Below are 25,906 nucleotides of genomic sequence, written 5' to 3' on the forward strand. Positions count from 1 at the left end.
TAAACTCTTAACGTGCAGTGTTTTTTCCCTAGACTCAGTAAGAAATTCCTTTTGTAGAATGAACAAATATCAGTAGAATAATGACATTTAGAGACATTTAGAGATCAAACTAAATATAGATTTAAATATGAAGCAAGTAAACACATTAATATTCCTCCTAACCAAACACATTAATATAACATTCCTAGTAATCTTTCAAGGTAATCTATCTTCCCCTTAATATAACATTCTCAATAATATAATATTCTCTTAACCAAACGCACCCTCAGAGTAAAATTTGATGGCATGAGGTTGAGGAACATTGTCGTAAGACCTTTGTCTCGTCAATGGTGCTAAAACAACTCTGAAACATACATATCAAATGAATCATAAAGTTCAATTATACTCATCACAATAAACTCTTTAAATTTTATATACAAAGTCTTTTTATCAAGAGATAAATATAAAATGTTATGATATTATTCCATAAATGACGTATTTATATTCTATTACTTATATTTTATAAAATTACTTTATATTTACATTTAATAAATGTAATAACAGTAGGGAATTATCAACTATTATCAGAGCTCATGGGTATAGTATTCTAGTTTGAGGGGTTTAGTGAAAGTTTTCCTTTTAATAAAAAGAAACCTCAGCTGATCAGTGTGATTTCAAATTTTTTAAGAGATTTTTATAGAAGTACAGTAAAACCTCTTTATAGTGATACTCTATATAGGAATAAACTCTACATAGTCTTAAAAAAATTTATTCCCAATTTGGGATGGTTAAAAATAAGAATAAACTCTACATTGTAATAAGTTATAATTTTTCTAATTCCAGTCTTTAGGAAAGTTGCCTTCACATGGTAATAATTATATGTTTATTGTAAAGAAATATATGGTATGTTACATTAAAGGTTTAAGATGAAATAAAATATTTATCTAAAGTTGTTTGGGACAATAATTTATGTTTTGGAGTTGTTACCACATCTTTTAACTTGCGGGTACATTACTCGCTAGCATGAATATATTCTTGTTCAAGCCAAAACATTTCTAGCTTCTCAAGCACGTTTAGAGCTTCTTGGTATGAAACTTTTTGTATTTCCCCGTACTATCATCCTCATAATTATTTCCTTTCCCTTCTTGTCTAATTACAACAATGATTTATTCTTCTATTAAAGCATACATAACTTGTTGCTCATTTGGATGATTAAAGAAGATATTAATATCTATTTCATTAATATAGTGAAGTTCTCAAATCTAATCACTCAATTCTACAATGACTCTTTGATTCTCCTCATCCACTTCAATTGTAACTTGCAATTCATCAACATTGGGAGTCTTAATTTTGTAATGCTTAAAACAATTGGCAATTGTCTGTGGCTTCACATCAATTGACCATGCAACAACTGCATTTACAATTCCATCAAAGACAGTTATCTTTTATTGGTTCCAAGACACGATCTTCTATCCGTTTCAAAAATAGACAATTGAAGCACTGAATTGAAACCCTAATACAATTAAAACATGAATTGAAATCCTAATATTGTACTACTAAAACATGAATTATGAAATAATAAATTTGTATAACTATACCTCTATTAAGTTATAACCTCCTTATAGTAATAAAATTAGTTAGTCCTACCATTTTGACTATAGAGAGGTTTTACTGTACTTAACACGTGCTCTCTTGAAAGAAAAAAACTTATTTCAGAAAATACTGAATTTTAACTATAAAATAAAAAATACATTTTCTAATGCATATAAAACAAATAGTCTTTTTATGTGGATTTAATATTCTCCTAGTCTCTTCCCAATTTCAAATTCTTAATTTAATATTTCAAAAAACAATTAATTTTAGTTTCTCTATTTTTTTTTTTTTTAATTCTCATTTTCTTAACACTTTCTCAAAAGCCAAACACTATTAATTGAAGAGATGAAACAGGGACTTTTCACAAATACTATCTTCACTAAACCAATCAAAGAACCCAACAAAACAAAAGCTTAATTACCCAGAACAATCGTGCTAGTGTGGCTTTATTTTAATCAACCCTTGAGAGATAGTTATCTACAAGTACTATAGCAATTTTCAAAAAGCATCAAATATCTCCCTGATTAGGGGGTTCTGATATTTATAAAGAGCTTTTTGATATTTTTTAAGGGGTTTTATAATATTTTTAGGGAATTTTCGATAAATTTTAAGAGGTATCTTATACTCTCCGAAGATTACAAAACGCTTAGCTATTATCGGAGCGAATGAAATAAAACCTATTAATCCAAACCCATCAGAGATTAAAGTAAAAACAAGAAACGGTGTAAACTGCCAAAGTTTAAAGTTTGAAAATGTACCTATAAGAAAGATTGCAACTATCCATCTAGTACAGGGTGAGAAGAGGAATAACTAGAGCTTCTTCAAACATTTTTGAGCTTGTTGAGTTTATGTTTGGTGTAAGAAAATATCAGTTAGGATTTCTTTGAACTGTGAAAATGAGTTGAGCTGAGTTGAATGCGTGTTTATAGAATGAAAGTGGAGCTTTTGTACAACCGCTGAATCATTTCTAGTTAAGGCCAAAAGGGTAACGCGACATGCCGGAACCTGAAAAATTCGAACCGGATTGAAGACAGAATTGAAAATTTTGAATTGAATTCGATAGAATTGTACAATAATCACATGAAGAGAATTATTGCCATGATATATCACTAGAAGAGGGTAGTTTTCTATACATATAGAGTGTAGAAAAGTAACACTATGGTAAAATAAAATAAAGTGAATTACAATGGAAACCACAACAAATCATAAAAACAAGTTCAATATCTGTAACTTAAAGGTCTAAAAAGTGGTTTCAAGAAATGGATAATCTGTGTAACCGATTACAGGATCATTTGTATAAAATGTATCTCTGTTATATGGGTTTAGAGGGGCATTGAGTTCAAATCTCTTCGGTAAATCAAGATTAGATAAGAACCTGCGACCATAAACAACAAGATCCACACGACCTTCTTCTATAGCCTTGATTCCATCTTCCCTGTCGTAACCACCTGCAACGAGGAATGTACCATTGAAAACCTTTCTCATGGGCAGTAAATTGTGAGGACTTTCATATTTTTCTTTGATTGTTTTCATTCTGGGTTCAACCATGTGGCAGTAGAGAATATTATACTTATTCAAGGAATCTACCGTGTAGAGACCTAATGCTTCTGGATTTGAGTCACCTGCTTGTGCATAGTCTGATAAGAGCTTAAATTTTTATACTTTGTTAGTGATTTAATTGGTTTATTTGTGGAAAAATGTGCTTGAAGTGTGGAATTTGAATTAATTCTTTCATAAATATCATTTATGGGATCACGGGTGCATTTTGAGTGTTTTCAGACTCAAATAGATGTTTGAAGGAAAAAGAATGATGTCGATGGAATTCATGATGAGTAGGAACAAACAGTGCAAGAATCGGAGTTGAAACGACAAAGTTGTGACGCGTCAAAGATACAACATAAAATCTAGAAATTCTTCAAGATGAGCATGCTTCGCTGTTTAGATCATAACTTGAGCTGTAGTAATCAGAATTCGACGATTCTTGTGGTGTTGGAAAGCTTATTCAGAGAGATACAAAGTTTGTGTAGTTTGTGTTGATGACTTAACCAAATTCTAAAGATCACAGATTCCTTGGACAGGAAGAACGATCACCGCGGCGACGGTTTTCACCGCTGCAGCGATGGATCACAGGCTTATATTATTAATGCGTTATCCTAATCCGAATCTGAAGGGGCTAAGACATCTACTCTTTTCCTAATTAATATCAGAACCCTAGGACTAGAAAAGAAGGATTTTTGAGAAGTTTTAGGAGCTTTTAGAGAGAGAGAAAAAGACGGCTACTAGTTTGGAGATCGAGATTCTGGAAGCTCTCATTCACCGACTAGAGAAGTGTTTATATTTTTCTTTCTTGAACTCATGTCATTGAATAGAATGATGGATTTTATTACTTTCATTATGAACTAACTCTCTTTTCTAGGGCTACAGATGTAGCCCAATTTATGAATATGTGTTGACGATATTATGTTGATTTTATATTGAGCAGTAATTCTAAGTTTTATTATTATGTGTAATGCTTTCAATTCCAAAGGACCCGAGAGTTGAATGATTTCATGGGTTAGGTTGAGATCGAGAGATGAAACCTAATTTGTCTAAGGTAATAAAACCATACATTGAGCGAACACTAGAGATATGTTACCGCAATATGTGAGGCTCTTGTAAATTCCATAGAGCTTAATGATCTCTGAGCTTCTAAATCTGACTTAGAGATAACTTGGGTTGTTGCTTAAAGGTTAATTTGCCAATTGTTCGAGAGAAAGTTAGTGGAATATTAGGGAATTTGGCTTTTAGAATATGCTTAATTAGGTTAACAATAATTGTCAATGCATAGGATTAAATTGGTGTGAAATCTATGCCCTAGGTTCAGTCATATTGATCTTTACTTCAAAGTGTTTACAAATTCTGCATTTATTTAGTTTTTAGTTTTTACTTTTACATTACAGTTTTTCTCACAATTCTGGTTTATCAAATAGCAATAGAATATACTAGTTTGGTACTTGGTAGGTAGTTCCCTTGGGATTCGACACTCGTTTACTCGAGCTTTATTACTTGCACGATTTCGTACACTTACGAATAGCCTGTCAAGTTTTTGGCACCGTTGCCAAGGAATTATTTTTTTTACCAATATCAATACGAAATATTCAGTTGCTAGTTTGATTTGTTTTATTTTTGTTTACTAATTAATTTTTATTTTTTTCTTTGTTTGTTTTTGTTTTAGCTAGAATCTGGAGAGTTTACGTTCAAGAGGTGGTGGTGATCTTAATCTGCTAGATTTTGAGATCGAGAGAACCGCCAAACAGTTGAGAAAAGAAAAGAGGCAAGCTGAATCTAAAAAATCAATGGCGAACACAGGAATTGTCAATCCTAATGTGCAAAATCAAGAGAATGAGAATGAGGATACCTTAGGAGGGAATGCAATGGGTGGCGCAGTAGTGGTTCAGAGAGCGTTCAAGGACCACTCTAGTCCTTCCATTGATGGGTGCTATTCTAGCATCAGGAGACCACCTGTGCAAGCAAATAATTTTGAGATTAAGCTAGCAATTATTGGAATGATTCAGCAGTCAGTCCAATTCGCTGGGTTAACTAATGATGATCCCAACTTGCATATCGCCAATTTTCTGGAGTTATGCGACACATTCAGGCATAATGGAGTATCCAACGACGCAATTAGGCTAAGGCTCTTCCCATTCTCTCTTTAGGATAAAGCTAAAGCTTGGTTGATTTCTTTTCCATCTGGAAGCATCACGACATGGAACGAGTTAGCTCAAGCATTCGTCACTAAATTTTTCCCAACTGCCAAGTCTGCAAAGCTAAAGAGTGAAATTTCAAATTTTTACCCACAAGATTTAGAGTCATTGTATGAAGCATGGGAAAGATATAAGGATCTCTTATGGAGGTGCCCTCACCATGGTTTATCAATCTGGTCACAAGTGCAAACATTCTACCAAGGGTTGCTACCAACCATTCAAGCTATGATTGATGTTGCAAGTAGGGGAGCCTGGAACAATAAAACACCAGAAGATGCATACAACTTGATTGAGGTGATGACGAATAACAACTATATGAGGACTCCAGAAAGGAATTCAAGGAGATCAGCGGGAGTGCACGAAGTTGAGAGCTACACTGCATTGGCTGCTCAACTTAAAACATCTAGAAGCAATTAGGTAATGTGTTGAAAATTAATGCAATTGAATCTTCTTCTCTAACATGTGATCTTTGTGCAGGAAATCATTCATCGAATGACTGCCAAGAAAGGAACCCATTTGCTCAACCCGAACAAGCCAATTACGTCAATAACTTCCAAAGTGGGCAAGGGAATCCATATTCCAACACATATAATCCTACGTGGAGGAAACATCCAAATTTTTCCTGGAGCAACAATAATGAGCAAAAGCAAAACCCTGTTTTTCAACCTCAAGAGCCAAAATCTAATTTAGAGAATGTGTTGACCAAGTTCATTGAAGAGACAAGCAAGAGGTTTGAGAAGAGCGACGTCCTGACTCAAAATCAATTAGCCTCTATTAGGAACCTTGAGACTCAAATTGGGCAAATTCACAACATTTTAGCAGGAAGAACTCAAGGAGTTTTGCTGAGCGATATTGAGAAGAATCCCAAAGAACAAGCGCATGCAATCACCTTGAGGAGTGGTCGAAGTTTGGAAAATTCAGAGGGTGAAAAACCGAGGAAAGAACAAACCCTGAAGAATGAACAGAGGGATGATCGCCGCGGCGATGAGGATGGTGGTCGTGGTAAGCGTGAAAAGTGGAAAACTTCGTCAAGGGGAAGGACAATCACTGCGGCGATCGTGATGTTGTTTCGAATTTGTTAGACTTATCAAATGATCGTCGTGGCGATGAATCTGGTGGCCGCTGTGACCAAACATATGAGCAGAAAACCCCTTCAAGCTAGGCAACCCTACGTACCCACAACGGTTGAAGAATCAAAAGCTTGACAAGATTCAGTAAGTTTATTGACATGTTTCGAAGTTTACATATTAATATCCCTTTTGTTGATATGCTAGAATAGATGCCGAAGTATGCGAAGTTTTTGAAGGAGATCCTCACACACAAGAGGAAATTCGAAGAACACAAGAAAGTTATGCTAACAGAGGAATGCAGCATGCTAAATCAAAAGAAACTACCTCCTAAACTACGAGATCCAGGGAGTTTTACTATCCCTTGTATTATTGGTAGTTGTTATTTTGATAAAGTGTTATGTGATTTAGGGGCAAGTATTAACTTAATGTCGTTTTCCATCTACAGGAAGCTTGGATTGAGAGAAGTAAATCCAACCACCATGTCTCTCCAATTAGCTGATCGATCGATAACATATCCTAGGGGGGCAGTTGAAGATGTCCTAATTAAGGTAGACAAACTGATTTTCCCAGTAGATTTCATAGTATTAGACATGGAGGAAGACAAGGAGATACCATTAATTCTAGGACGACCTTTTCTAGCCACGGGGAGAACGTTGATAGATGTCCACTAACGGAAATTAATCTTACGGGTAAAAGATCAGCAAGTAGAATTTGATGTCTTTAAATCTATGAAGCATCCATCTGAAGTAGACTCATGTTTTAAGATTGATGTTCTCGACACCATAGTGGAGCAGAATTTTTGAAGAGAGCTACCCAATCATTCCCCTAGAAAATTGTTTGATGAATTCTAGAGATCAGGAGGATGAAGTTGATAGTGAAGAGATAAGGGAGTGTTTAAGATACTTAAATGCCCTACCACCTTTAATTCGTTCGGAAGCTAATCTGATCAGAGAAATTGGAGCTGTGGAGTCTCAGTCAACTTTACCAACCACAAATGCACCTACACTTGAGCTCAAACAACTACCATCTCATTTAAGGTACGCATTTTTAGAAGAGGGTAAATTTTTTCTAGTCATTATTAATGCCTCTTTGAGTGTTGTAGAGGAAGAAAAGTTGCTGCGCCTTTTGAGAAAATACAAGGAGGCCATTGGACGAACAATAGCGGATATCAAAGGTATCAGTCCTTCGATTTGCATACACAAGATCTTAATGGAGGAAAGTTACAAGCCTACCGTCCAACCACAAAGAAGATTGAATCCCTCAATGCAAGAAGTGGTCAAGAAGGAGGTGTTGAAGCTTTTAGATGCAGGAATAATATATCCAATCTCAGATAGTGCATGGGTGAGTCTAGTCCAAGTAGTGCCAAAGAAGGGAGGAATGATAGTGGTCGTAATGACAACAACGAGCTGATTCCAACACGTACAGTCACGGGATGGAGAGTATGTATCAACTATCGCAAACTGAATTCCACGACTCGTAAGGACTATTTTCCATTGCCATTCATCGATCAAATGTTAGAGAGGTTAGCTGGCCATAAGTTCTACTGTTTCCTAGATGGATGTTCAGGCTACAATCGAATTGCCATAGCTCCAAAAGATCAAGAGAAGACTACTTTCACGTGCCCATACGGAACATTCGCCTATCGAAGAATGCCTTTTGGCTTGTGCAACTCTCCTGCAACTTTTCAACGTTGCATGATCTCAATTTTTTCAGATATGGTTGAGAAGTCCATTGAAGTTTTCATGGATGATTTTTCTGTTTTTGGAGATTCTTTTGATGATTGTTTAACTAACTTATCTAATGTTTTACGAAGATGTGTTGACACTAACTTGGTGCTAAATTGGGAAAAATGTCATTTCATGGTACGAGATGGGATTGTGTTAAGTCATCGGATATCAGCGAATGGAATTGAGGTGGATCGAGCGAAGATTGAGGTCATTGAGAAACTACCACCTCCAAATTCAGTGAAGGTTGTTAGAAGCTTTCTTGGGCATGCGGGCTTTTATAGGAGATTCATACTGGATTTTTCTAAAATCTCTAAACCTCTCTGTGATTTATTAGCTAAGGATGTTCCTTTTAAGTTTAGTCAAGAGTGGTTAGATGCATTTAAATATTTAAAAGCAAAGTTAATTTCTGCTCCTATTATTGTTGCGCCCGATTGGGAACTACCTTTTGAACTCATGTATGATGCGAGTGACTATGCTTTAGGGGCTGTTTTTGGACAGCGAAAAGGTTAGGTCTTGCATGTGATTTATTATGCTAGTAAGACTTTAACGGGACCACAGCTGAATTATGCCACTACTAAGAAAGAATTTTTAGCAGTAGCATTTTCTATTGATAAATTTCGTTCTTATTTGCGAGGTACTAAGGTTATTGTGTACATAGATCATGTTGCGTTGAAGTATCTCCTAGCAAAACAGGATTCCAAGCCAAGATTATTGCGATGGGTATTGCTCCTACAGGAATTTGACTTGGAGATCAAGGACAAGAAAGGAACGAAAAATCAAGTGGCTGACCATTTATCCCGGTTGGAGTCTAATGAAGAAGTTCAAGAGGAAGAGAAGCCAATCAATGAATACTTCCTACCTGAGCAATTGTTTGCCATTCAAGAAGGCGGTGGTTTGTGGATATTGCTAACTATTTGGCGCGGAAGGTTATGCTCCCTGGAATGAACTCCCAGAGACGAAAGAAATTTTTTGTAGATTTAAAGTAATACTTTTGGGAGGATTCATTTTTGTACAAGCATTGCGCCGATCAGATGATAAGACGATGTGTGCCACAGGAAGAAATGACGAATATACTTCGTCATTGTCATTCAATGGAAGTTAGTGGTCATTTCGGCTCATCAAAGACCACCGCTAAAGTTCTTCAATCAGGATTTTTTTGGCCCACTCTTTTTAAAGATGCTTTTCATTTTGTTATGAGTTGTGATGAGTGTCAACAGGTTGGGATTATATCTAGGAGAAATGCCATGGCATTGAATAATATCCTAGAAGTAGAATTGTTTGATGTGTGGGGGATAGATTTTATGGGACCTTTTCCTTCTTCATTTTCTAACTGTTTTATTTTGGTTGCTATAGATTATGTTTCGAAGTGGGTGGAAGCTGCGGCGTTGCCAACAAATGATGCTCGCATAGTTATCAAGTTTGTAAAAAAAATATCTTTTCAAGGTTTGATGATAAGAGATTGAAAATACACATTTTATTAGTGGTTTATGTGGATTAATTGTGGGAAATTAGGTTTAATTTGGTAAAGTTGCTTAATATTTTCATAATTGCCTTTTACGGGTCACGGGTGTTTTTGAGTATTTTTCAGGTTACTAGTGCTTAAATGTTATGCTCAGATGAAGAATCATTTTGGCAACAGAATGAGTGACGAGTGGAAACAAACTGATCAAGAATCAGAGTTAAATTGAAGAAGTTATGGAAGTTGAAGTAAAGAGAAGATTCTAGATTACGTTCTAGCTTGCACATGCCTCGGTATTTTGAGAATATCTTGAGCTGTAGAACTCGGATTAAGACGATGTTTGGAAAGTTGAAAAGCTAATTCAAAGGTCGACATTTCATAAACTTTTCCAAATTCTATTGTTATCGAGTTCAAAAATCAACATCTTTGAAGAACAGTGAAATGAAGCAGGAAAAGGGCAACAGCTACTGTGTCGGGGCACACTTTTTCCAGTAGCTACTATGCCACAACACAGTGCCATGGCACAGTCACGGAAGTCACTAACTTGTTTTCCATTTTTAGCCAGGAGAATAGGGTTAAGGGTTTTAAATCAAATAGAATTAAGGAAAAACAAACCCTAACCCTTGTGGGATATAAATAGAAGTCTTTTAGCAATAATTGGGGGATTCTTGGGTGAGAAGAAAGGGAGAAAAATCTGCAGAGAAGAGAAGTAACAGAAATTCTGGAGCTTTGATTCACAATATAGAGAAGTTTTCCTTGTTCTCTTCTTATAAACTCATGATGAATGTTTTAATAAAGATGATTGTTTCTTTCATGTTTATTATGAACTAATTTTATTCTCTAGGGCTAAGATGTAGCCCAATCTCTTAATTATGTATTGATCTTTGATTGTTAATATTTATTAAGAATTCTTCCTAAGTTTTACTATTATTCCTAATGCTTTTGATTCTTAAGGGCCCAAGAATTGAATGAACTAATGGACTAAGTAGAGATCGAGAGATCATACTTAGTTGGTCTACGATAGTAAAACCATAGGTTGAGCGAACGCTAGAGATAGGTTACCGCAACTTGTGAGGTTCTAGTAAACTCCATAGAGCATAATGATCCCCAATTGCTTAAATCTGATTAGAGATAATTCGGGTTAGTAATTAGGGGTTAATTTGATAATTGTTCGAGAGAAAGTTATTGGAAATTTAGGGAGTTTGACCTGTAGGAAGAGCTTAATAAAATTAGCATAAGAGATCGACATATATGAATAAGAGTTGGTGTGAAGTCTATGCCCTAGGTCTAGTCACCTTGTTTTTACCCAAAGGTTTATTTTAATTGTTCTCTTTTCAGTTTTCTTTTTAAATTTAGTTGTTTATTTAATTTAGGTTTTCCTTGACAAAATTTGGATTGATCAAATAGTAATAAGATAGTTTAATTGATAATTGATAATAGTAATTCCCTTGGGTTTGATATCCGTATTTTATACACTTTATTGCTTGCACGATTTCGTACACTTGCGAAAATAAACAACATTTGGCACGCCAAGGGCTATTATCAGTGATGGTGGATCTCACTTTTGCAATCGCCAATTCGCAACGTTGTTGAGCAAGTATGGGGTTACACATCGAGTTGCTACCCCATATCACTCGCAAACCAGTGGCCAAGTCGAAGTATCCAATAGGGAGCTGAAACGAATCTTGAAAAATACAGTCAGCACCTCTCGAAAGGATTGGCCAATTAAGCTTAATGATGCACTATGGGCATATAGGACGGCATTCAAAACACCAATAGGAATGTCGCCCTGTCGGATGGTTTACAGAAAAACGTGTCACTTGCCAATAGAGTTAGAGCACAGGTCATATTGGGCAGTAAAGTTTCTGAATTTTGATCTACAAGCCGCAGGAGCAAAACGATTACTACAACTTAATGAGATGGAAGATTTTCGTAACAATGCATACGAGAATGCCCGAATCTACAAAGAAAAGACTAAGCAGTGGCATGACAAACACATTGTGAACAAGGAATTCAAGGAGGGTGACAAAGTGCTGTTGTTCAGCTCAAGACTATGACTTTTTCCAGGAAAATTGCGCTCAAGATGTTCTAGCCCATTCATCATTCACCGCGTGTTTCCACATGTGCCAATAGAGCTTCACCACCCAACGAAGGGAACATTCAAAGTCAACAGGTAAAGATTGAAACCTTATATTGAGAATGGGAAAGACAACGAGAGGGTTTCAATTCTTCTTTAGAACCCGATTTGACGACAGAAAGGAGTCGAGCTTAAACTTTAAACAAGCTTTTTTTGGGAGGCAACCCAAGATTTCAATTCCGTTTGGTTTATTTTTTTTTTTTTTTTAAGTGTAATAATGTTTTTATTTAGTAATTTATTTATTTTGTTTTGTGTGTTATGTTTTGGCATTATTATTAGTTTATTGATTCAGGTGTATTGATTGTCCTTTTCAAGAAATGGGAAAAACACATGAGCAGAAAAAATTAAACATGTCTACATCATGCTCGCCGCGGCAATGAACTTCATCGCTGCAGCGAGCATGAAGTTCGCGCACGACCAAGGGCCAGAGTGATTAATCACGCTCGCCGCAGCAACACACTCTATCGCTACAGCGAGCGTGAGTCCAGTGAAACCCTGCGACGAAAAGCATGATCACCGCAGCGACGAATATCATTACCGCAGCGATCACACCAGCCAGCGCAATATCGCGTTTAAATTAAAGTCTTCACTCAAGTTTTTTTTCTTTCCCACTTACAGTGTATGTTATCCTTCTCACAAATCTCCCTTCCTCTCTACCCAACACGGCTACTTCCTTTCACAAAGTCTTCAATTTTTTTTCTTTCTCTCCCTCACTGCTCACTAACACATTCCTACTTCAATCCCATTTCGCAGATTAAGCAACCAAGAGGATTTTTTTCGCAAAAATCAAAGTTAGGGTTCCAAAAGAGGATTTTGGAATTTTCGAAAATTCAGCCAATCCATACCAATTCAAGGCACCTTTGGACAGAATACAGCTCAAGTAAGTGTTTCTCATCCAAATTGAGAAGTAAATTTGATTGCTGGAGATTGAAACCCATTGATTGAATTTTGTGGGAGTGTGGGATGATTGTTGTTGATTGTTGAGGATTGGGAGAGATTAATTTGATTTTCATGGGAGCCTATGGTTATTGTAGTGATTGTGCGTGATTGAAGAAGGGAAGTTGTCGTTTGTGGATGTGTGGTGAATTTTCGTTGGGCATTTAAAGTGTTTAACTGTGTGTTTGAACTAAGAGAGAAATAGTGATAATGGCACCCAAAAGAAAGCCAAGAAGTGATAGGAGAGGAAAAGGAAAAGGGCAGGCCTCCAGTGATACCCGGTTTGTTAGTCAGGCTGCCCAGGAAAGATATGAAAATTTTGCAAAGCAACCAGGGCGATTTATTGAAGAAAGGGGGCTGGTGTTTACATAAGCTTTTGGGGGAATAACTGATATGATTCAAGCTCTGGGTTGGGAGAAATTTTGCAAAGAGCCCCCGGCGCCTGTTGTTGCCTCTATGGTAAAGGAGTTTTATGCCAACGTTCCTGATAGCGTTGACGAGAGGACAATGGTAAGGGGTAAAGAGATAGTATTTACTGCAGCTGCTATTAATCAGTTTTATGGGTTGCCGCAAGTTGAGCTAGATGAGGATGCCTATGCTGCATTCAAGCAAGAAGTGGATTTTGACGCAGTAATAAATTCTCTGACAAAAGGGAAAGCCATATGGTTTATTGCGGCTGGGGAACACATCCATTTTGAAAGTAAGTTCTTGGACTCAACTTCACGCATGTGGTTGTATTTTGTATGCTCTCGATTGCCCCCCAAGCACATGAGCATTGTTAGTAAAGCTAGGGTGATCTTAATGTATGCTATCCACCAGAAGATGAGGATGAATGTGGGTGAGATTATCTTTCAAGAGATTACCCACTCGGCAAAGCGTAACAAGACTGGTTTCTACTTTCCTCACATGATTACTGCATTGTGTAAGAAAGCTAAAGTACCTTTGAATGTTGAAGAAGTTTTTATTCCACAAGAAGCGAGTCTTACCTTACAGTTTATGAAAAATTTAACCAGTGGGGGCAGAGTAGAGGTACCCAAGACCAAAGCATCTTCATCGACGAAGCTTTCCCAAAGACATCAATTGTCGAAGCTGAATGAAGACATCAAAAAGTTGAAAAAGCAACAGAATTGTCAAGAGGCCTGGATGACATGGATGAGTGAGCAAATGAGGGTGCAATGTAACACCTACTGAAAAACTAGTACAATGCATGCAATTAACAATGAAAAATTGGGCCCAAAATATTTCTTTTCATTACAAACTCACATGTCTTTTATACACAAAGGTTACTGTTTACAAAAGTGCATTTTAAAAGACAAAATAGGGGAACAGTGTAGCTATTGCTCCTCGCGCGCCGACGCCCCTCCAACCGCATCATCACCTAGAACCTGCATCCACAAAGGAAAATAACGGGGTGAGCACAAATAATGCTCAGTAAGTAAAACTCTCTAACTGTCTGTCCCCGTGTGTGACTCTTAATTCTTTCCTTTTCTAATTCTGTTTCTATTTCTGTTTCTATTACCATCATGGCCTCATCTTACCGGAGGTACGGCCGGATGGCGTTCACACAGCACCATCTCACTCTCTATGGCTATCGGGTGGAATTCACACAGTACCAACCCTTTCTTAGTGACTACCGAGTGAGGATCACAAAGCACCAACTCGGTTCCTCCTAACTATCGGGTGGAGATCACCTAGCACCTACCCGTTCCTCATGAATTTTGGGTAATGATCACCAAGCATTTACCCGTCTCTAGTCACTATCGGGTGATGATCACAAAGCATCAACCCGCTTCTACTAGCCGTTGGATGATGATCACAAAGCATCAACCTACATATCTCTTAACTAATCGGGTAGTGGTCACAAAGCATCTACCCATTCCTATTACTCATTGGGTGACGATCACTAAGCATCGACCCATCTCTCCAAGGCTATTCGGATGATGATCACAAAGCATCAATCCGATTCCCATAACGGTCGGGTGATGATCACAAAGCATCATCCCAACTATACTACTCTTCTAATTCATTCTATTGTAGCATTTTTCAATGCTCTCTACCCTTAGAGTAATTTTACCCACTAAGCTCTCTACTCATAGGGTATTTCTATACACAAAGTTTCCTACTCTTTCTTAGGTCACTTGTCAATGCATATAACAATGCACATGGATGATTCATCTCTACTAATGCACTTGTGAAATGCCAACATGCAATGTTGCAAGAATTAAGGTTCATTACTCACACTCAAACCTCTATTAGGCATTTCATCAAACAACTCATGTGCACTATAAAACTCTATCATAGCCATGAATCTAAAACTTTTCCTAACCATCCAAAATGGGGAAAAACCCCTTCACAAAGTCATAATAACCTGTCAAATAAAACACTTCCAAAAAGGGTTCCATAACACCCCTTCAAATCCATCTCAACTACCTTGCCAAACCAACAACCCATTTCTCATATTTGCAAAGTAATAACATTCACAAAGCATAGAAATTTCTATTTAATCCTTCATACATGCCATATTACATGTATATCACATACATACATCAAGTCTACCAAAACCCTAATCAAGAAATTTCATAAATCTCAACTTGGGTTGGGTTTTACTTACTTGCTATGGAGAGACTTCACCAAATCTTCTTTCCACTTGGTTTTCTTGACTATTCTCTCTACTCTTAACCAAAAGAATGAAAACCCTCAAAATCAAAATGAGCTAAAATCTACAAATCACACAACTTAAGGAGAAATCCTTACCTTAGGAAGCCTTAGGTTGCTTTCTATACCCCAAATTACTTCAAAATCCCTTGGAAATCCTTGATCAAAAGAAAAGAGAAGTTGAGAGGAGAAGAATGAAGGGTCACGTTTGAGAAGAAGAAATGAGGGGTTCTTTGATTCTAATTCCTTTTAATGAAATATTAACACACTCATTCCCATTTTGCCCTTGTTCTATTTTGGGAATTCCATCCATATCCTTTGATTCATTACAAACTCACCCCCATATCAACATATTCTCCATGTAAAATCCTTACAATTCACTCCCCACTTTTCCTGCTAATTAGGGGTAGAAGGGTCAAATTGTCCTTAGGGAAGAAAATGTCTAAAACTCAACCAACATGAAATTCGGCCCGTCGCCGCGGCGAAGAAACATTTGTCGCCGCGGCGAAACTGTCCAGAGAGTTTCACCCTTGGTTCAACCCATCTTCGCCGCGGCGAAGATTCTTCTTCGCCCCGGCGAAGCTTGGTACACTCAAATTCTTCTATTTTCAACCAATTTCAGGGCAACAATCAACATAACATTCAAACAAACAAATATAACAAAAACCAACTCGATTAAGGGCGAAAGAGGAAACAATAACAACGTACCTCAAGCGGGGCGTTACATGCAACATGAGATGTAAAGATTGCAACTTGCTCATGCTGGGATAGCAGCACCAGTGTGTGAATGGACTGATTTTGTGTACCCAGCGGATGAGGAACAAGGCAATGCTCCTAATGAGGATTCTGAGAAGAGTATGGAGGAGTAGAGTGAAAGTTCAGTGTATTTTGTTTGGTTGTTTTTCTGTTTTGAAGTACTTGCATTTTGCTACTGTGTGTTCTTTGAGTCATTGTGAACTGTTAGTCTATTTTTTTTTTTTCCCCCTCTGTTTATCCATTCTTGTATTCTGAATAACTATGATGGCCGACAAGGTCTGTTTAGTGTTTTTGTGTTTTGCTAGAACGAATGGCGTTTACAAATGGACAGCCTTATTACGTTGAGGAATGCGGTAACGTTCTCTTTTTATTATTCCTACGCTTAGCATTGGGGACAATGTTGATTTTATGGTTTTGGGTAGGAATTTAAGAAACTTAAATTGAGGCAGAAATTTTTTTTTTTTAATGGATTTAGAGAGCATTTTTTTTCTTTATTTTTCTTCTTCTATTTTAGGCTGTGAGTTTTATTTTTGTCTCTTGGATAAATCATATGTCTATGACAGGAATGTGATTGCAATAACATGTAACAAATGGAGGACATTAATTTTTGCCTTTAATTACGGATATTTGCAAATGTTAATGACATTTAGTTTGAGACCCTAGTGATTTGAGGATTGGAAGTGGTTAAGTTTACCTACTTAGAGACGTTTTATGTGTGAATTTTCCATGAACATTTTTGCAATCTCAACAAACTCTAGAACTCATTTGACAACTACTCGAGGCGAAATCCTAGAGTTCACATCCCTGAGGGAATGATTTAGGCTGTTTTTGGACAGATTGAGCCTTTCAAGCTGACCCTTTTTTATTATCGTCGCTAGTTAACCCTTTGAGCCTTTTAAACACAAGTTAGCCTTGTTTTTCTTTATTTGAACTTAATTTTTACCCTACCCTAATTATGAGCCTAAAACACAATCCTACCCATGTTATCTTTAAGAGACTTAATTGTTATTCAAGCTTAGTATGAGTAATGGTGAGGAAGTGTAGTTTTGCCACAACCTAGGTTTGCGAAGAAATTGGTTGGGGATTGTTGAGTGCTTGTAAGATCAACTGGGCTATATGTGTGTTTTCTACATTTTTATTTTGAGCAAAAAAAAAAAAAAGAAAAGAAAAGTGGGCATGGAAAAGCATTGTGAAGACTTAGAATTATGCAATTGGGTTTTTATTAGATTAAGGTTGGGGGGGCTATTGAGTGAAAAAGGGAAGTGTTTTTGTATGATAGTAATAAGAATGAATGAAGATTAAGTCTCTTAATTTGATTTTTACTGAATTCCCTTTCCGTTCTTTCATGAACCCACACCTTGGCCTAAAGTTACAACCGTTACAAAGACCTATTGATCCAAGGTAGTGTGAATTTCTACATTAGTGGAGAGTGGTTTGAAAAGTGAGCGTATGGAGTTTGATTCCATGATTCACCTTTAAGTCATAACCCGAATACTGAGATCAAAATTTTGTTCATGAATGTTGTGCATAAAACCATCCGGGTTTGTAGACTAATGGTTTGTGGTTGTATGGATGTTCTAGGGTCGATAACGAAAAATGAAATTGATGTTTGCATTGTCTGTGAGTTTAGGTGATTTTTAATTATTCTATTTATTTTGTGTATATGCAATTTTTGAGACAACTTTATGAATTGATCTAAGAATTTTTGTTAACTTTAGTTCTTTTTATGTTTATTTTCATTTTTTTGGAGTTTAGGTTAAGTTAGTGTGGATGTTTGTGGGTATCATCACTAGAAACTCTCACAAGACTACAACTCGTCCAACTAGGGCCGCCTAGGGGTTTAAAGGCTTGTTGCATACGTTAAATGCAATAGTGTCAATCTACGAAAGTGATTTAGGATAGTTTAGATATAGGTTTTAATTGGTTGTTTTATTTTCAAGCTTATAGCTTTATTTTATCGCTTAATTTGCTAGGAACTAGTGAAAAGCTGGTTGGGGGTTGTGATAAGAGCTTGAATGTTTATATTTTTTTAGTGATTTAATTGGTTTCTTTAAGGAAAAATGTGCTTAAAGTGTGGAATTTGAATTAATTCTTTCATAAATACCATTTATGGGATCACGGGTGCATTTTGAGTGTTTTCAGGCTCAAACAGATGGTTGAAGGGAAAAGAATGATGTCGATGGAATTCATGACGAGTAGAAACAAACGGTGCAAGAATCGGAGTTGAAACAACAAAGTTGTGATGCGACAAAGTTGTGATGCGTCAAAGATACAACGCAAAATCTGGAAATTCTTCAAGATGAGCATGCTTCGCTTTTTAGATCATAACTTGAGCTGTAGCAATCGGAATTCAACGATTCTTATGGCGTTGGAAAGCTTATTCAGAGAGCTACAAAGTTTTTGTTGATGACTTGACAAAATTCTGAAGATCACGGATTCCTTGGACAGGAAGAACGATCGTCGTGGCAACGGTTCTCACCGCCGCGGCGATGGATCATGGGCTTATATTGTTAATGCGTTATCCTAATCCGAATCTGAAGGGGCTAAGACATCTACTCTTTTGCTAATTAAGATCAGAACCCTAGGACTAGAAAAGAAGGATTTTTGAGAAGTTTTAGGAGCTTTTAGAGAGAGAGAAAAAGACGGCTACTAGTTTAGAGATCGGGATTCTGGAAGCTCTCGTTAACTTATTAGAGAAGTGTTTATATTTTTCTTTCTTGAACTCATGTCATTGAATAGAATGATGGATTTTATTACTTTCATTATGAACTAACTCTCTTTTCTAGGGCTACAGATGTAGCCCAATTTATGAATATGTGTTGACGGTATTATTTTGATTTTATATTGAGCAGTAATTCTAAGTTTTATTATTGTGTGTAATGCTTTCAATTCTTAAGGGCCCGAGAGTTGAATGATTTCAGGGGTTGGGTTGAGATCGAGAGATGAAACCTAATTTGCCTAAGGTAATAAAACCATAGATTGAGTGAACGCTAGAGATAGGTTACCGCGATCTGTGAGACTCTAGTTAATTCCATAAAACTTAATGATCTCTGAGCTTCTAAATCCGACTTAGAGATATCTTGGGTTGTTGCTTAAGGGTTAATTTGCTAATTGTTCGAGAGAAAGTTAGTGGAATATTAGGGAATTTGGCTTTTAGAATATGCTTAATTAGGGTAACAACAATTGTCAATGCATATGATTAAATTGGTGTGAAATCTATGCCCTAGGTTCAGTCATATTGATCTTTACTTCAAAGTGTTTACAAATTCTGTATTTATTTAGTTTTTAGTTGTTACTTTTACATTACAGTTTTTCTCACAATTTTGGTTTATCAAATAGCAATAGAATATACTAGTTTGATACTTGGTAGGTAGTTCCCTTGGGATTCGATACTTGTTTACTTGAGCTTTATTACTTGCACGATTTCGTACACTTACAAATAGTCTGTCATAGTCAGCAAAGGGAGATAGCCTTATCCCAACTCTTTCTGCCCCTATTTCATTAGCAACAGCTTCAACTATCTCTAGAGCAAATCGGCAACGGTTCTCAAGGGATCCACCATATTGGTCTGTCCGATCATTCACTTGATCCTTCAAAAACTGGTCAATTAGGAAACCATGAGCACCATGAATCTCAACCCCATCGAAACCTGTACAACATATACACAACATTAGCAACCTGAATCATAAGACTAGATGTGGGTTATCAAAACCTGCATAGAAAATTAAAGGGTGATAGCTCATCAACTCTTCCATTTATTTGGTTGCAGACTTGCAGTAATCTGAAGAAGAAAATTACTTCACACAATTTACGTTTTGGTTTTAGAAAAAGAATTACCAGCTTCAATAGCATTCCTTGCTGCAGCCCTGAAATCATTCACAATTTGTGGGATCTCATCTGTCCTCAGCCGCCTTGGAGGCGTGAAATATGCAACATCAACGCCATTAGCTTGAGGCGTCAATGGCTTGTCCGTACTGGAGATTGGAGCTTGACCATTTGGCTGCAGACCTGTATAGACGAGAAAGGGAGAACTAATAAAGATCTGATGAAAACCAGTATTAGTTTTCAATAAGATTAAGAGTGTAAACATGGAACAAAACATTAAAAACCGAAATGAGAAGGTAAGAACTTAGTCTCTTCAATTCCTTGCTGGCCTTGTATACACATTACAACAGACAGTGAACACAGGGGATGCATAATGGTAGAGAAGGTTCTAACAAAACTTGATTCATCCAATCTGAATGTATGCAACGGAATATGCAACAGAAAACATTAAAGAGTTCGCAATATTAACCCAGGAATGATTCAATCGTTATATATATATATACACAAAAGACAAAGACATAGACAAACCTCTATTTGAAACCCTTCCCGCATGCCAAATCTGACAAAAGAACATCCCACTTTGGCATGAACAGCATCCACAATTGGTTTCCATGCTTCAACTTGCTCCTTTGTCCATAAACCAGACATATTTGGATTTCTAAGTAATCAAGAAACAAAAAGAGTTTTAAATTTCGACTACAAATGGTGTTAAATCTAATACATGTACAAAACAAATTACCCTTGAGCTGTGTCGGAAACACCAGTGGCTTCAGCAATGAGAAGACCACCTTTAGTTGTTCTCTGAGAGTAATATAAGATGGCATGAGAACATTGCCGCAAGACCTCTGTCTACTCAATGATGCCAAAACAACTCTGAAATATAAATGCAAAATCAACCACAAAGTTCAGTTAGTCCCAACAAATAAATTGCACTCTCTAACCCAAACAAAGTCATAAAATTGCATAACAATTCTCAAATACACCACTTCTATTAGTTACCCTACCCCTCCCCAGAAAATCTGCAGCTGGGCAGGTCATTCCAGAGCCGAGTTTCTAGTAAACAGAAAATTTACCTGAACTGGCATAAAAAAAAAAAAAAAAAAAAAAAAAAAAAAACACCACTTCTATAACCAATTTTGTAACCAATCAACCATATTCAACTTTCATAAAAGTTCATTTCTTCGGAAGATGTATTTTTATAAACAGAAAAGTGACAACTCAGCTGATGAATCAGCTTGTGCTACTGTATAAATGGACATAATTATACATAATAATAATAATAATAATAATAATAAAAGGTGTTCCCTCATAAAGGAAATTTTTTTTTAATATACTTACCCAAAAAAAAAAACACTCACACACACATGTTTTTCAAAACAATCAAAAGTCTTAATATATAAATTAAATATATGGACATTTCTACTCAATTTCAGATTTTTTCTTTTGTTTCTTATTCTCATTTTCTCAGCACTTTCTCAGCAACGAAACACTCTTAAAATACAAATTAATTGAAGAGAAAAAACAGGGATTTTTCACAAAAAAATAAAACTGTTCTTCACTAAAACAAACAAAACAAAAGTCTATTCAACTATCTTTACTGAGTGGTTCGATAAAGACTCTTCGGTGCTATTACTTAAGAGATCCAGAGTTTGATCTCTCTTTAGTTGCTAATAGGGATAGTCACTAGAGCACTTATCCGGTCGGTAGTTTCAGGGTTCCAGAGATTAGTTGAGGTGCGTATAAGTTAGCCCGGACACCTCGGTTAAAAAATAAAATAAAATAAACCTACCCACTGCCCAGAACATCAAGTTAATCAAAACGCATCGAACAAAACCATCAGAAATCAAGTAAAAACTAAGAAGGGTGAAAAATGCAAGATTCCAAAGTAACAAAATGCCCACTTATGAGAAAGATCGAAAGGACCCATCTTGTAAGGGGTGAGAAGAGGAATACGTGGAGTTTGTTTTTCTTCAGACACGTTTGAGCTTCCCGTTTTACAAAAATAAGTTCGGAATTGTTGAAATTGTGGAAATGAGTGAGGTGAAGAAGAGTATTTATAGGTGATGGGAGACGAAGAAAAGCCATCAGTATTGTACCATGCAGAGGCCTAATGCTTTCGGATTAGAGTGAGCTGATTCTAGAAAGTCAGCGAAGGGGTATAGCCTTATCCCAACTTTCTCTGCTCCTATCTCATTAGCAAACAGCTTCAACAATCTCCAGAGCAAATCCGAAATGGTTCTCTAGAGATCCACCATATTGTTCCGTCTAATCATTCACTTGAACGTTCAATTAAATTGGTCAATAAGGCAATTGTGTGCACCATGAATCTCAACTCCGTCGAAATCTATCGACATGTACACAACATTAGCAACCTGAATCTCAAGACTAAATGTGGGGATGATAACTGATCATTCCTTCAATTTAATTGGTTGGAGTATTATGAATAAAATAAAATAAAATAATCTTTTATGTTCTAATTTTGGAAAAAGAATTACCGGCCTCAATAGCATTCCTTGTAGCAAGCCTGAAATCATTCACAATTTGAGAGATTTCATATGTCCTTAGTCGCCTTGGAGGTGCGAATTGTGCAACGTCAGTGCCAGCGGATCGAATTTGAGATGTCAATGGCTTGTTTGTACAGGAGAAGCCTGTTGGAGTTGTCGACTACTTCAGCATTAATGGGTAACGGAGACGCACTCTACGCAGCGCCCCCTAGCCCGTAGTCGGTTTTGGGTTTTTTCATGTATAACCGCTGTAGGATTCCTTTTAAGTTATTAATTCCTTTTTGGGTTGGGCTTAGGAATAGGAATTCTTGTAAAACTAGGTTTAATCTCTTAAACCTAGTATATAAACATACTTTTCTCTTGTTATGTGTGTGAGAGCAATTCATTCATTGTAAACGAGAGAGGTGAGACATATTTCAATAATATTGACTCAGCTGGACGTAGCCCACATTGGGTGAACCAGGGTAAATCGCGCGTATAATTTCTTTGTTTACTGTTTGTTTTGTTTTACTATTATTATTTTGTTCCTGTTGCTTCTCTATTTCGTTCAAAGCCATTGACAAGAAAGGGAGAACTCATAAAGATCTATAAGATAAAGCCTGTATAAAAGAAATATACCATTAAAATCCGAAATGAAAAAGGTAAAGACAAGCACTCTTTCCCTGTACCAACTTATTCTCTCAAATTCCCCTTGGCCTTGTGTTGCTAACAAAAGTTACATGCGATTAAATCTTTCTCCACTTATAACAAAGTAAATTGTAGAACAAGAGATTACAAACAAAAAAGAATAACAATCTTTCCATTATCTGCTTTCCATAAATCTAATATAAAATTTCTACGCTCAACCTTGAAAACCCCAAATTACAAAACAAGTCTATAACATTAATCCTGTGATTCAATGATTACAATGAACAAACCTTTATTTAACCCTTCCCACATGCCAAAGCTGACAAAAGAAGATCCCACCTTTGGCATGAACAGCCACCAATTGGTTTCCATGCTTCACTTGTTCCTTTGTCCATTCGGGTACGTGGATACCTTAAATATCAAGAACAAATTAAAGAGCTTATCAAATTTCAACCAGAAAGTAACATTGAAAATTCAAATGTTGCCACCCTTTTAATCTAACACATATGTATAAACAAAATTACCCCCGAGCAGTGTTAGAAACAGCAGTGGCTTCAGCTATGAGAAAATCACTTTAGTTTTTCTCAATATAAGATGGCGTGAGGCTGAGGAACATTGTTGGAAGACCTCTGTCTCATCCTGGTGCTAAGACAACTCTGAAACATACATATCAAATGAACCATAAAGTTCAATTATACCCGTCACTATAAACTTTTTAAGCTTTATATACGAATCTTCTTATAAAGAGATGAAACAAAATATACAGTATTATTCCATAACTAACATATCAATAACGATTATCTATATTTGCTCTATTTTTTATATTTACATTTAGTAAATGTAACAACAGTAGAGAATTATCAGCTATTATCATACCTCATGGGTTTAGTGTTTTAGTTTGAGGGGTTTAGTGAAGTGTTTTCCTTTTAATCAGTAGAGTAAACGCCTTTTACCACCCAAGGTTTGGTGAATCTACAATGCCCACCTTGTTTTCATAATTACAGATTTCTACCTTTAAATTAACAGAAAACTATTTAATCTAATAGTTAAAGGGTAAAATAGTCATTTCAAAGATGAAAATTTTTAATAACCATTTATTTCTCAAATTCACCCCATCGGAAAATTTAAATAACCCTTCACTTCCAAATTCACCCACCGGGATTTTAGGCCATTCCGGCATGTTTCTAGCACAATCGCCCCCTCCCAACATGACCATTACAATCCCCCAAATCCTACATCAAAATCTCTACACCTCCCGCCTGATTGAACCCTCCAATCATCGACTAACACTCTTAGTGTCAGTTGGCGTTTTATCCAAATTTCGTAGTGTTCTGGCACCGAAAACCACCCCCACCACCACCAATGGCATCACCGACTTCCCCTCACCACCAAAACCCCCAATATTGCTGATTGCAATTGCCCACCGTCGTGGCCGCCTCTCACTTAGTTTTTGAGTTTTGTCGCCCCTTTCCAGTAAAATTCTGGCCCCTCACCAATGGCAATTGGGTGGAAAAGTTGAGGGTTTTGGTGAGGAGAGATAAGGGGTTGCTAATGGTGGTGTCGGGAGGGTCCAATGGTGCCGAATCAAGCCGGAGTTTTTACTTGGCCGAGATCTCCTCTAGAGGTTAGTTGAGAAAATTTGAGATGTAAGGTTATTTTAATAGAAAAGTACCGGTGGGAATTTAAGGTGGGAATCTACAATTATGAAAATAGGGTGCGAACGTGAATTCATCCAACCTTGGGTGGGAATATGTTGTTTACTCTAATCAGTAAGTCACTATGAATGTGATTCCAATTTTTTTAAGTGATTTTTAGGAAAGTATTTAACACGTGCCCTCTTAACATAAAAAAACTATTTTCAGAAAACATGTTTTTAGTTGTAAATAAAACAAAATTACATTTTCTAATGCATATAAACATCAGTCATTTTATGTGGATTTAATTTCTCCTAGTCTCTCCTCATTTCGGATACCCTTTCTCTTTTAATTGTTTTTTAATTCTCATTTTCTTAACACTTTCTCAACAGCCAAACATCTTAATTGAAGAGATGAAACAGGAATTTTCACAAACACCATCTTCACTAAACCAATCAAAGAACCCTACAAACAAAAGCTTAATTACCCAGAACATCATATTATCTGGCTTTATTTTAATCACCCTTGAGAGACAGTAGTCCAAGTACTATAGTGATTTTCAGAAAGTATCAAAAACCCCCCGACATCAGGGATTCTAATATTTATAAAGACTTTTTGATATTTTTTAAGGGTTTTATTATATATTTAGGGTGTTTTCGATATTTTAAAGAGGTATCTTTACTCTCCGAAGATGGCGAACACTTGAGACTTAGTTATTATTAGGGCGAATGAATAAAGCCTATTCATCCAAATCCATCAGAGATTAAAGTATAAACAAGAAGGTGTAAACTGCAAAAGTTTAAAGTTGCAAAACGTACGTATAAGAAGATTGAAACTACCCATCTTGTACGGGTGAGGAGAGGAATAACTGGAGCTTCTTCAGACATTGTTAGCCTGTTGAGTTTGTGTTGGTTTAGGAAAATATCAGTTTGGATTTCTTTAAACTGTGAAATAGTTGAGTGAAAAGCGTGTTTATAGAATAAAGGAGACAATGAAGTGCGGCTTTTGCAAGAATCGTTTACGTTTTGAATCACGTGGCTCCGTTTGTCAATCTTCACTATCGCCTAATCATTTCTCGTTTAAGGCCAAAAGGTAACGCGAGATGCCGCATTGAAACAGAAAGGAAATTTTTGAATTGATTCGATAGAATTGTACAATAATCACATGAAGAGAATTATTGCCATGACATATTGCTAGAACAGGTATTTTAGTTTTCTACACTTATAGAGTGCAGAAAAATAACACTATGGTAAAAAAAAAA

At 36.4% G+C, this 25,906-nt stretch overlaps 1 non-coding gene and 2 pseudogenes across 1 annotated transcript; all 3 read right to left on the minus strand.

The window, feature by feature from the left end:
- Positions 1 to 2,811: 2,811 nt before the first annotated feature.
- Positions 2,812 to 21,965, minus strand: LOC116145661 (annotated as a pseudogene).
- On the minus strand, positions 5,376 to 5,482 carry LOC116145699. The gene has a single exon (XR_004130412.1). It is a non-coding gene; the product is annotated as a small nucleolar RNA R71 (small nucleolar RNA).
- LOC116145662 lies at positions 21,965 to 24,227 on the minus strand (annotated as a pseudogene).
- Between the last annotated feature and the right edge of the window lie 1,679 nt (positions 24,228 to 25,906).

This window comes from Pistacia vera, unplaced genomic scaffold, assembly GCF_008641045.1.
Source record: "Pistacia vera cultivar Batoury unplaced genomic scaffold, PisVer_v2 Contig464, whole genome shotgun sequence".
In the NCBI taxonomy this organism is placed as follows: Eukaryota; Viridiplantae; Streptophyta; class Magnoliopsida; order Sapindales; family Anacardiaceae; genus Pistacia; species Pistacia vera.